At 40.5% G+C, this 12,988-nt stretch overlaps 1 protein-coding gene across 3 annotated transcripts in view; it reads right to left on the bottom strand.

Annotated features, from left to right (window-relative positions):
- CTNNB1 (catenin beta 1) overlaps window positions 1–12,786 on the bottom strand; it is a 41,196-nt gene extending 28,410 nt beyond the window's left edge. For all 3 annotated transcript variants that reach the window (XM_082848262.1, XM_082848263.1, XM_082848264.1), the window contains exon 1: window positions 12,618–12,786. The gene's annotated coding sequence lies outside the window, so the exon portion shown is untranslated. The remainder of the gene's footprint in view (window positions 1–12,617) is intronic.
- Between the last annotated feature and the right edge of the window lie 202 nt (window positions 12,787–12,988).

Raw genomic sequence — 12,988 nt, 5'->3', positions numbered from 1 at the left:
ACCATAGCAGTAGGTCTCCTAATTATGAGGCTCTCTTAAATTTAGGAAGAGTAGCAGAATATTATAGAAAGTAGAGTAAGCTAGGAAACTTTTATTTTCAAAATGTTACTCCATTACCTCAAAACAAAGAACTTCAAGGAACTCTAAATCTCTGTTCTATTGTGAGTCCAAAAATACACCAATAAGTAAGTCATAACCTGGAGCTATATAAGAATGCCCAATTGGTATATTATCTTCTCAGTTTACCAAATTGTGATTTAATCAAGAGATTTTCTGTTCCACAAGAAATCTCTCCCACAATTCTTTCATTTACTCCATAGTTCCAGGATATAGCAATACCAATAGCATAAATGCAATGTAAAGATTTCATATATTCAAATTTTGTTATGCAACTGCTACATACCAAGAAGAGTAATAGATTCTGGGGACACAGTGGTGATATAAAATAGATGTGGTCTTTGCATTCTTGATAGACAGACAACAACTGAATAAACAATTACAAAGAGTGATAAGTGTATAACTAAGTAACAAGTGGGAGAATGGAGTGGAAATGACACTAGGACAAGTGCAAGGCCCTACTCAGAGTGGCCACAGGCTTCTGTGGTAACCTTCAAGGGTACCTTTAAGCTGTGAGGATAACTTTCAAGCTGAAACCTGAAGAAAGATGCAGAAGAGCCAGCATGTAAGGAGCAGAGCAGGAACATTCCAGAAACAAGAAAACATGTGCAGAAGCCCACAATCATCAGGACCCCGTCATCTTTTAAGACCATGGTGGTTCGATTAAAGTGGGAAAGTGTGATTAAAATGAGATGAGGCTGAAAATAGCCAGATCATGTAGGGCTCTACAGCCTTTGTTAAAAAATGTATTTTTTACTCTAAGTGCCACTGGATGTCCATAAAAGGTTACAAGCAGGTGAATAACAAGCTCGTATTTGAGTCTTTCAAAACTGGCTTTGGCTATAATGAAAAAAAAACTGAAAGGGGAACAGAAAAAAGGGAAACCAGTAAAGCAACTATAGCAATGTCCACGTAACAGACGGTGGTGGCTTAGGCTAGGGTAACAGCACTAGGAAAAAAAAGTAGCTAGGTTAGAGAAATACTTTGGAGATAGAAAAGAGTCTCTGGTTGATGGACTGATTGCAGTAGATGAGAGAAATTAAAGTAGATGAGAGGAATTAAAGATGACTACTAGGTGTTTGGCTTGAGCAATTAGGTTGTGATACTTACTGAGTTTGGTGCAATGTAAGAAAGGAGAACGTTTCTAGAACTGCGCTGCCCAATACAGTAGCCGTTAGTCACACATGACTATTTACATTTAAATTTTATTAAAATTTAGCTCATCAGTCACATTCCAAGTGCTCAAGAGCCACATGTAGCTCGTGGCGACCATATCAGACCACACATATGTAGAACACTTCCACCATCACAGAAAGTTCTACTGGACACTGCGGTTCCAGAGGGAAGTTAAAAAAAAAAAAAAATGCACCAAATGCTGAGTGATCCAGCAAGACTAAAGGTAAAAAGTATCTCTTTGACTGGTCAGCATGGAGGTCCAACAGTGAGTTCAGCAAGAGCACATTCACTGAAATAATGAAAGCAGAACACACACTGGAATAGGAGATGAAAAATGAAGACCATATCCATAGGATATCTCTTTCAGACTATGAAAGGGAGCAGAGAAATTAAAGGGGCATTAGCTGGAAAGAAACAAAGGTCGTCCAATTCCAGAATATTCACCCATTCAACAAGTATTTATTAGCACCTACAACTTCCAGATGCTGTTCTGAGTACCAGGCATACAAATCAGAAAAAGACAGTGATGGGGGAAAGAACAAGCGAGTAAACAAATGTTACTTCAGAGTATGATTAAGTGCCACAAACTAAATAAAAGAATATAATAAAGTGAAAATGAGTGAAGAGGGAAGAACTCAATCTGACATGAGCCATAAATGACAGGAAGGAACCACCTCTGCAAAGATGGAATATATTTGTATGCTATTGGGAAAGATCCAAAATGAGGTGAAAAGATTTAAAAGTCATTCACTCCACACATATTCACTGATCATCTAGTTATGTACTATTATTCTAGGTACTGGGAAGAAAACAGTAAGGAAATAGACAATAATCCCTGTCTTCCTAGAGCTTATGTTCTAGGAGGCTAAGAAAAAGGGGGTAAAAAGGTAAAATATCTATTATGTTAGACAGTGATGAGGCCTAAGGAAAAACATAAAGCGAGATAGGAGATAGGAAGTAGTTGGGGAAGAACTGCACTTTTACTGAGTTTGCAGAGCCTATTGTTTCTAACTCCAAAGCATTCCTCCAATCTAGCTACTCTGTGCCTACTGCTACTACCCTAACCTAAGCCACCACCATCTGTCACCTGGATGATTGCCGTAGTTATTTTACTGGTTTCCTCTCTTTCTTTTTTATCTCCTTTCAGTTTTATTTCTATGAAGAGTGAGAGGAGGAAAGGAGTAGGTGATAAAGAGAGTAGTCCAAACACATAGGAGTTAGTGCTTTTACAGAATGAGACGGTTAAGCCCCTGGAGGTTTTCAAACAGAGAAGTTATATGATCTACTGCTTTAAAAGGATTATTCTGGCCACTGTGTTGAGAATACGTTTAAGGGGAACAAAGGTGTAAGCAGGAAGACCAGTTAGAAGACCTGTGCAGTAATCCAGGCAAAAGATTAGGACGGCAAGGCTATGAAATGGCATGGTAAGAAATGCCTAGATTTTGGACATATTTTAGAAGGAGAGCAGACACAATTCTCAGACAGGGTTTGGATATGGGGTGCGATAAAGACAGTCAAGAACAGCAAGGTTTTAAGTGTGAGTAACTGGAAAGACAGAGTTCCATTTAGGACAGACTAAGAGAAGCAGCTTTAAGAGAAATTGGGAGCTCAGTTTTAGATATTACATTTGAGAATGCTTCTGAGACATCCAAAATGTTGGGGAAAAAGTTGGCTATCAGGATCTATAGTTCAGGGGAGAAATCCAGGCTAGGGATATAAATCTGGAAGCCATGAGCAAATAGATTAAATACCATGTTTAAAGCTATGAGACTGGAGTGTATTTACACAATGAAAAAGGAGAGGTCCAAGGACTAAATTTTCAGCCACTACAACATAGAGGTCAGAGATGACAGAAAAAGCAAGGAAGACTAAGGAAGAACCACCAGTGAGGTAGAAATAAAACCTGCTAGCAGATGTGGTGGCCTAGAAGCCAAGGGAAACTTGTGTCTCAAGCAACTGTACCAAATGCTACTGAGAGGTTAGGTGAGATGAGGACTAGAGATTTATAACATGGTGGTCACTGGTAGGGGCTGAAAAGAAAAGGGGAGAGAGTGTATCCAAGCAATTGTTTCAAAGTGTCTTGTTCGAAAAAGAAGCAGACTGGGTGGATGAAAGGGGAAACAGGAAGAAAAGATTTTTTTGTTTTAAATGGGACAAATAATATCATGTCTGTATGCTCATAGAAGGAAAAACCAATGATGCAAGAGAAGGGAGAATGACAGGGTCGTATTCTTGAGATCAAGAGGGAACGGGATCTAGTATAGAAATGAGCTGGTTGTCCTTATCTCTGAACACTACAGTTTGTCCATGACAGAGGAGAAGGTAAAGGGCACAGTCACAGATGTGGAAGCATACAGGAATTCTTCCAATTATTCAATATGCTTTGTGAAATAGAAAGCAAGGGAAATAGATGAAAGCAAGGATGGGGGAGTGGGTTTGGGGAGGTTTGAGGAGAGAGGAAAAAGATACAGTCATAAAGAGGGGTGAACTAAGAGACCAAGGACCACTGGACATGAAATCAGAGAGGGACAAGGTTGTTGAGAGTGTATATAAGGAAGTGATTATGATTCAACATGAAATTTCAGTTGGGTAGAAGTGAGGGTGAGGGATACTGAAAAGCTTAGAAAGACAGTGTAAGTTTCAGTGGGGCTGAAAGGCTGTTTGAATTGAAGTACTGGGGTGGCTGAATCAGATGGAAAAATAAGATCACTGGAGGAGAGGACATCAAGGAACTAAGAGGTCAGAACAGCGGAAGCATCCTCTACATCAGTGTTACTCAAAGTACCAGACCACGACACCCTAAGGAGCTTGTGCCAGATTATATAAACCAACATACTGCTTCCTTCATCAAAGAAGTTTTGGTACCAAAAAAAGCCAGCTGAACTAAACACTGAACTTAGCAACACAGGTGAGTTACATTTTGGCACAAACTCCTACTGCAATTCATACTGGTAACAAACAGTTCACAGACCAGGTGACATTTTGAGCAGCACTGCTCCACATGGATATTGATATCACCAAGAACCAAGAATTATGACAGAAATAAAGACGACAGTGAGCCAGGAGATAATGGTATTCAAGGAAGTAGGGGAATGACCCAGGAAAGTTGGTAGATGACTGAAACGAGGAGGGGTAGTGGGTGGTATAATTTGATGGCATGAGAGTCAAAGCTTAAAGTTTTGGAAAAGAATGGTCAAGAAGTGATAACGAGGAACAAAGAAGACATCTACTCTACCTCTTCATTCACCAATAAAAGGTGTGCAAGAAGAGGAAACATCTACCACTTCAGAGAGTTTCAAAGTCAGTAGCATTATCAGCTATAGGTTACAGCTGGAGCAAGAAAGAGAAGGAAACATTCCCAGAACAGATAGACAATAAAAAGGATTTGCTAAGGACTATGAGTTCCAGAAGGCACAATGAATGGACTTCAGGAGATGATAATATGTGGGAGATGGAGACCAAAAACAGCAATGGGATTCAAATGTGGAGGGATACGGGTAATACATACAGAAGAGTGAGGCATAACTAAAGAAACAAAGTCCTACATAAGGCATGTGTTAGGACTGACCTCTGACCAGAATATAATGCTTACTCCTTTATAAAGATGGACCCTCCATCCATGCAGATTGATGATAAGAAGGTGAAGGAGTTCCCACTTATTTAGCTTCTGATAGGGAAAAGGGGACTAGTATGACGAGCAAAGAGACGGTTAAACAGTCTTCTGTCTTAGCACTTTCTAGAGAAATGTAATACGATCTGGGGTGTAACGGCAATAAGGAGAAACCTAAGGCTCTTTGGCATATAGTCAGGGCATTCTTCAAGCATGATTCAAGAATGTAAGTATTCTTACAAAAAAGATCCAGTTTTAGTATTTTAACTATCATTACTTTGCCTTATGAGTGACTCCCAGATTTCTAATCTGTTAAACTTTCTAGCCTCTTTTCATTCTATGGGGAATAGACTGGCTGGCACTCTGACTCGGACCTAGGAAAAATGACAGCAGAATTAAGGCAGGAAACGGTGACCTATAGAGGACAACTATCAGATATGAGTTTCACCTTGTAAATGGATCACAGAGGACATTCATAAGTACAAGTTACAACGATATAAACCTCACTCATATCTCATATGGCTTTTCCAAGAGAAGATATCAAATTAAAAAAAAATAAAATAATTTAAAAACTAAACAAACTTTAGGTAAAACAACTTTAAGCAAAGTACCAGAAAGACTAATAAGAATCTATCTAAAGAGTACCATGTCAGCATACTATGTTTCCTATATAACATTTATGTAGTGTCTACTTTTGTATCTAAATGAACTGTTGGGTATAAAGTAATGTTTGCCATTGCTACATTCTTTCAGTTGCTCAGGAAAGATTTGAAGTGTCTACCTCAGCACTTTCTACACAATAGAATGGAACTCCACTTAGAAACCTCCATAGTTAGTTGGATTGAAAAATATTTCCAAGAAACCCTTGTTCCTCCCTTACACATGGGTCATTCATCTGATATACAGAAGACTTCAAAGACAGACTCACTCCCTACACCCTTACCCCCAAACCACTTAATTATACTTTAAAGAAGGGGGGCAGCTTTTACAACCCCCTCCCTGAGAAGCAAATTACAATCATTAAGATCATCTTCAAAATGCATTCCCGAGAAAGTCTGCAGTAAATCTAACTTCTCACAATTTTATATGGATAATGTACAATAGTGTGTGTACATAAATATCACAATTATTTCAGCTATCATAAAACCCTGTTAATAAAAGCAACTTATTAACTAACCCTTTAACATGTGCACATCTTTTCGTTCCAAGTCAGATCAGCTACCAGCATTTAAGATAAGATTTATCACAGCTATCCTTTGTATGCCATGAGGACTGATGAACTTCAAAGAACTGAAACAGGTTAAAAATATCTCCCTCACCCCCAATTTTTTAACTAATTGTTTAACACACCTGTTACATCAGTTAAAAGGAAAATATCAGTCCAGCAACATGTAAGTTATGAAATCACAAGTAAAACCATGGGAATATTAGTGAAGAAATTAATAGATGGAAAGAAACAGGGGAGCAAAATGGCACTGCATGAAGCAGTTTCAAACCAGCGTCATCCAGCTATTCATACTTTTCAAACTGTTTTTTTTTTTTTTTCAAACTGTTTTTTTGGGGGGGGGGTTGCGGGGGAGGCCTTTTCAACAAGTTCAAAAGAAATCAGGGGCAGGAAATTTCTGGACTATTACAAGAGAAACTTTACAGTGGCTCTGTAAAGTTATATGGGGATTGCGGAACAGGCCAAGGGGTGAACACCTTGGGATGAATGTTTTGTGAAAAGTCCACTGATCAGTTTGGCTTGCATTCTATACCATATCATATAAAAACAATTGCAGTCTACAGCACTATTTTCAGATTTTTTTTAAAACCAATGTTGGCCTATGTTTTGCGTTTTCAGCCCAGACATAGTCTGCCATTTAAACATGTAGTCAGAAAACTAAATACCCAACTTTCCAAACTCTGGAAATGAAAAACCTTGCCCTAGCAGCAAAAGATTTAACCAATATCTACTTCATTGCCTGCATAAATTTATTCTGACCAAATAGCAGTAAGCCATTAATTTAAATAAAACTAATATTCAATTAATTTTTCATTACCTAAACTTTGCTTTTCAGTTTTAAATCTAGTCTGATAATAGTTTATCACAGAAATGCAGACTTTGGCTGAAAACCAGGACATGAGTTAACGCCATCAATAAAATTTCAGGCTGACATGATTGTGTACACACAGCCAGCATTTGCCCAGCATTTTAGGTACCTTCAAATATTAAGTTTTGAGACCTCATTTAAGAAAACATTTTTAAAAACTATACTTAAGATGATCAAGTAATAAACAAGTTATTTCTCCTCCTTTTCCTTGACCCAACCCATCTTAATTCCTAAACTTATAAGTGTACGTTTCCCAGATTTCACAAAGTTAGTAATATGAACCTGTTTTAAGTTCCTAATCAATTGATACAAGGCATTTTTCAAGTGCCAAATATGAACCTAATAGTTTAACAAATCTTACTTCCTAAGTTATACATATATATACTTATGTATACATAGATACAGATGCATACACACCCGGAGAATCGTATTACCTTCAATCATTTAGTAGAATCATCATTATAAAAAAACTGTACTCTAAATGGACTACTGCAGATGTCACAAACTGGCAGATCCTGCCAACAGGTGTATTTAATTTGTGTTACAGTGTCTCAAAACACGAATTTCATTCACCAATGTGTGCAAATCATGGGATGCACATTAATCCAGATTTCCTGCTTCTCTTAGGGGAAAAAAAATTCAGATGATGTGGAAACATGAACTACTTTCCCACACAATGGCTGGAGCTGAAGACTGGCTTAGATAGGACATGTGTTCCCCAATTTGTCGTAGTTCACAGGGTCCCAGTTAGTCCATACCTGCCTGGCCCTGGAGACACTGAGTAGTTATTCCCACTGTGATGAAACATCAATCCTATATGGTTTGTGACAGCAATCTTACTTTAGTCACTTATCTTGAATGTCAAATTGTTGCATGCTATATAAATGAAGACAAGCAGCCTATTTCAAGAGATAAATTAGGTCCTCAACAGGCAGAATTTTTTTTTTTAAGTAAGATGTACATAGTTTTCAGGAGAACTTTCAAATCTACTCTCATCTCATAAAAATCTTGGAAAACTGGAATAGAAGCTATTTGACCTACAGACAGTAAATGATGCAAATACTAGTTATGGACTTAGACATTACTTATTCCACATATGATGCTTTATGAGGGATCACAACCCATTCTGAAATAACCATTTATATAAAACAGCTGAGGCAATCTTGCCTCATGTTTTTAAAAAGGTATAACAGGGACTTCCCTGGTGGCGCAGTGGTTAAGAATCCGCCTGCTAATGCAGGGGACACAGGTTCAAGCCCTGTTCCAGGAAGATCCCACATGCCGCAGAGCAACTAAGCCCGTGTGCCACAAGGGATCTTCCTGGACCAGGGCTTGAACCCGTGTCCCCTGCATCAGCAGGCGGATTCTTAACCACTGTGCCACCATGGAAGTCCCTAAAAGCTATTTTTAAATGGGCTTTCTTCTTGTTACTAATCAGAATCTGATTTAAAACAAGTATTTTCATAAAATAATGATACTAATAGAAACAGCAAGAACTTTTAACATAGGAGTGTGGAGAAAGGTTTTTACTGAAAATTTTAAAGGTCAAAATACTGGTATTGTGCATCACAGCACTTTACAAATGTATATGCTACACAAATGCCTATAGTCACTAGGCATTGTGCTCTTGAGTTCACGTAAGTTGACTCAACTAGCTTTGTTGATATCCAGTTCTTAACACAGACATAATATTCCTTGAAAATAAAACCAAGTTGAAGACTTACTCATGTTCTACTGTATAAGAGATTTTAGACAAATTGACAATTCACTTCTTTGTTAACTTCTCCTGAGAATTTTAGTTTCTGTAATTCATTAATATGGCTAGACATGAGGATCATTTACCCCAAAATTATACTGAGTTTTTGGTTTATAATTATGATATATTTAAGCAGAACTTCCTATTTTAAGTAACAAATAAAATTTAACCCCAAACTTAACTTTGACCTTTCTCCTGCAAATAATGGTTGAGATGACATGTTCTCAAGACAATCTTTTAATTAGCAGTAATAATATAAATAAGCTATTCTAGAATTCAAAAGGTTCCTTGACTGATGCTTTCCCATCAAAACCGTTTGTAAATATATTCCACGCAAACTTGATGGGGGAAAAAATACCACTGGCATTATATTATATCCACTGGAGGGCACTCAATGTGACCGCAGCATGCAATAACATGCCCTAACTCTAGTCTCACTCAACTGCAACAAGTTTGAGGGAGACTTTGGGGATAGGGAATCTCTCTTAAAAGAAGAGATGCCCACAATTAACAAACTTACAAAGATAGTTAAACTCTAAAAAGGGTTCCTAATGTGATTGACTTTGTCTATTAAGAGCTGCTTTTTCCTTAGGGAGAAAGCAGATTAAATACGTACTTCAAGGATACAGGCAGGGTTCAGGCCTCAACAGAAGTATCTAGATTTCAAACCTGTTCAAGCTCAGACTTGCGTAAAACACAAAAACAGCATTCTTAAGTAAACAGAGGAAATAAAGAACTTTCTCCAGAGTTTAAGTGATGAAAAACTACACAAGTTAACTCATACTCATTTTCAAGCAATACAAATCATATATTTTCCTTTCATGAAACTTAAGTACTTATTTTAGCCTATTACTCTATCACACCACAATTAGAAAGGTATTACATAAACAATAGTCTGTTAAAGAATGAGAACTGATTCTGCAACTCAGTATCCTCTCAATGAGGGTACAAGAGGCAACAGCTACATGCTCTGGACTAATCAGCAAGCAGTAGCTCCTAGTCTATGTTTTACTATTTACTTTTATGGTATAAAAATGTTTTTAGTCAAGGTGTTTCAACTAAAGATACCATATTCGCAATAAAGAGAGAGCTACAAGAATACAACTAAGTTAACACAACTAATGTTTTCACAACCGATGTCACAAGTCAACATGTAGCACGAAAGAGTTGCCAATACTTTTTATTAGAAGTTTGTCCTGCTCTAAATGCATTCATCCCTTCTGCCCTGGGTTGGCAATCAAGCACGCTTCCAACCAAGCTCAAAGTACAAACTTAAAATTTACCACCTCCTCCTCTACAATTATTATCAGCAACTAGTAAACCATAAAAGAGAAATAAAAGCTTATTATAACTGGACAGATGTATATTGTTTCATTTCAATAACACAAAAGTTTCATTTGGCTGAAGATACTACATATACTCCATTTCTGTGGTTTTAAGTTCACTGCTACTTATAACTATAAAAGACTGAGATTCAAACTTTTGAATTCTCCATGTTCCTAGTTTCAACAATACTTACGCTCCTCTTTCCACCCCTCCCAACAATAAAAAAGGATATCTGCAGATAAAGTTTTCCTAAGAACCAAATCTCAAAACACCCTTAGAGAAATCTGCCTACTTCATATTTTCCCTTTCCCATTTGGGGAGGTGGAGGAGGGAAGTGTCTATGAAAACAAAAATACACTTCATTTATATGTATAATTTTTATTCTCTTCATCACTAGTAACAGTAGGAAGCTCAATTCAGTTTCAGTTTTAATATGGGAATCTACATTTTTCTACATAATTACCTTGGTAAAGGAAATAGACAACATTTCAAAAGAAAGAAAATTCTTGAACACTTACTGACACTTGAACACTGCTAAATGTTTTTTTTTTTAAAACCATTTTTTTTTTTAATTGGTTTTTCCTGAAAGTGATTTTAAATGACTGCTCTAGCTTCTGGGAGAATCTCAGGCCTAGAACTCCACAAGGGCTCTAAGTTACATACTATACTAAACTTTCTAGTGCAGTTTTTTAATTTCCCCCTCAAGGACTTCAGACTTGAATAGTCTCAGCATTCCTTTAATCCTATAGAATAGTCTTCTGGAAGTTTTTCAAGCTACTGTTGCAATCACTTTAGGGCCTTGTACATGGCCTCCAGAACAAAGACCAGGTCAAAGTAATGAATACTGGGCACAACTTAATCAAATTTTGTGAAAGGATATTCTCAAACCTTAATGGTACTTTTTTTTTTTAACCCAGATATTTGTGGGTTTAAATGTAAAAGTAAAATAAATGTAGCAGCCGCCTTAGTTCACACCGGGGGGCGGGGGGGCGGTGAGCCTCCCAAGTAGAAGTTTACGTCACTAATTTAAGCAGATACTAAACAGCAGCATTATATAAATAACATTTCAAGCTATGTCCGCTATTTCTTAGGACGAAGACAAGTTAACAGGAAGATAGCTGAAGGTACTGAATGTACACCAAGGAACAATAATGAAATGGCTTCCCAAGTTCCAGACAAAATACTTTATAACTTAGCGATCTAAAAAACAGCAGCCCAGACTTTATCAAAGGCTAGCCGTCTCTTCAAGTTGCTGTCTAGTCTAAGCCACCACTATTCACGACACAAAGCTCTCGTTTCACTAAAACCACTCCTCGATTTCCTTCTGCCGACCTCTGCATACCAGCAGGCCAGTCTCCCTTCATTCACCACTCACAAACTCGGGGGGGAGGGGAGACCACAGATGTCTGGAAGATACAAAGTAGGAGACAATGCTCCCTCCAACAGGGAACAGAAAACGAAGGAAACAACTACATCCGACTGCCAAAGCTTTCAAGTTTAGCGGATTCAGAAGCGGGCTGTAAGAACTGAACTTCGAAAGTCTCTGTTCCAAGTCCTCTCCCCAGACAAAACACGGAACGAAGTTGCAACGCTTGAATTTCCTTCGGGCAATTTCGTAGCGAGGGTAAAATTCACCCCTCTGGAAAGTGTTCTCAAAATCAAGTTTAGCTGCCATGAAACTATCTGAATAAAGAATTTCCACGAACAAAATTTTCGAAGCAGTCACAGGCTGAATCCCATGGGTCACTTGATAAAGAGCCAGTAAGCCAGTCGCCCTCGCCCTTATTTTTCCCAGGACCTCCCTTGCACGCCGCTTTCACCCACCTGCACCGTACAAGAAAATATACGTGCAAGATATGGATTTTTATCTGTGCAAACCCTCCTGGCGCATCGCACCGTCTGCAATAATAGTTTGGATCCTCTAAGGTTTAAAGTTGCTTCGATTTAAACAAGCGCACTCACACCGGCAGGGCATTAAAAAAAAAAAATACTAACGATCCTCCTAACAATCCGTCCTTAAGCACGAAAGGGGGAACCTGGAGATGGGACCTCGGGTGGCGTCCCAGGCCCAGCGCCCGCACCCCAACTGCCCGCGGAGGCCGGGAAGGCGGAGTCCCCCGTCCCCACCCCGCCCCCCACCCCGGCGCATCCCGAGGCGCAGGGTCCCTCCCCCAAACTCAGCCACGGCCGGAGCCCCGGACAGAAACCACAGCACTCCCCCCCACACCCCGCCGGCCATCCGAGCTCCAGGACGCGCCCTCGCGGCGCCCCCTCCCCGAAAGCGGTGCCCCCCGGGCCCCCTAGGAGCGGCGCGACCGGAACCGGGCCAGGCCGCCGCCCTCCACCCCCCGAGCGCGGCCCGCCTCCGCCGCCTCTCCGGCGTCCCCAGTCCGCAACCCCCGCTCCCCACCCGGGGCCTCTGGGCTGCGCTGGGCCCGGTTCCCAGCCGCCGCCGGGACCGCGCGCCCGCGACGAAGTTTGGCTCCGAAGCGGGAGTGGGAGCAGCCCCAGAAAGGTAAGGAAAGGAGCGCCCAAGCACCTCAGGGGAACAGGCTCCTCCCGCCGCGGTAGTCCGACCGTCCTCGGCCTGCAGTGGCGGCTCGACGAGGAACGGAGCTGCTCCTCGGACCTTCCTCGGCCTCCGCCTCCGCTCGCTCTCCGCTCCCGGGGCCGGCCTAACGCGGCTGCCACAGACCGAGAGGCTTAAAATGGCGCCGCACAAGGAGCTCTTATAAGTCGCGCAGGAGCCTCTGTATCCTGCCGCCAGCGGCGCAGCGCGAAGCGTTCCGCCGCGCGAGGACAAGGGGCGGGGCGCGGGGGGGCGGTGGAAAGTAGTCCCCGCTCTGCGGAGCAGCCCGCCGCCGTGTGCCCGCCCGGAGCAGGGGCGGGGCGCACGCGTCCTCTCCGGAC

The sequence above is a fragment of the Leucopleurus acutus genome, assembly GCF_964270905.1.
Source record: "Leucopleurus acutus genome assembly, chromosome: 10".
NCBI classification, from domain to species: Eukaryota; Metazoa; Chordata; class Mammalia; order Artiodactyla; family Delphinidae; genus Leucopleurus; species Leucopleurus acutus.
The sequence above is the reverse complement of the archived record's forward strand: the minus strand, read 5'-3'. Positions and strand labels throughout refer to the sequence as shown.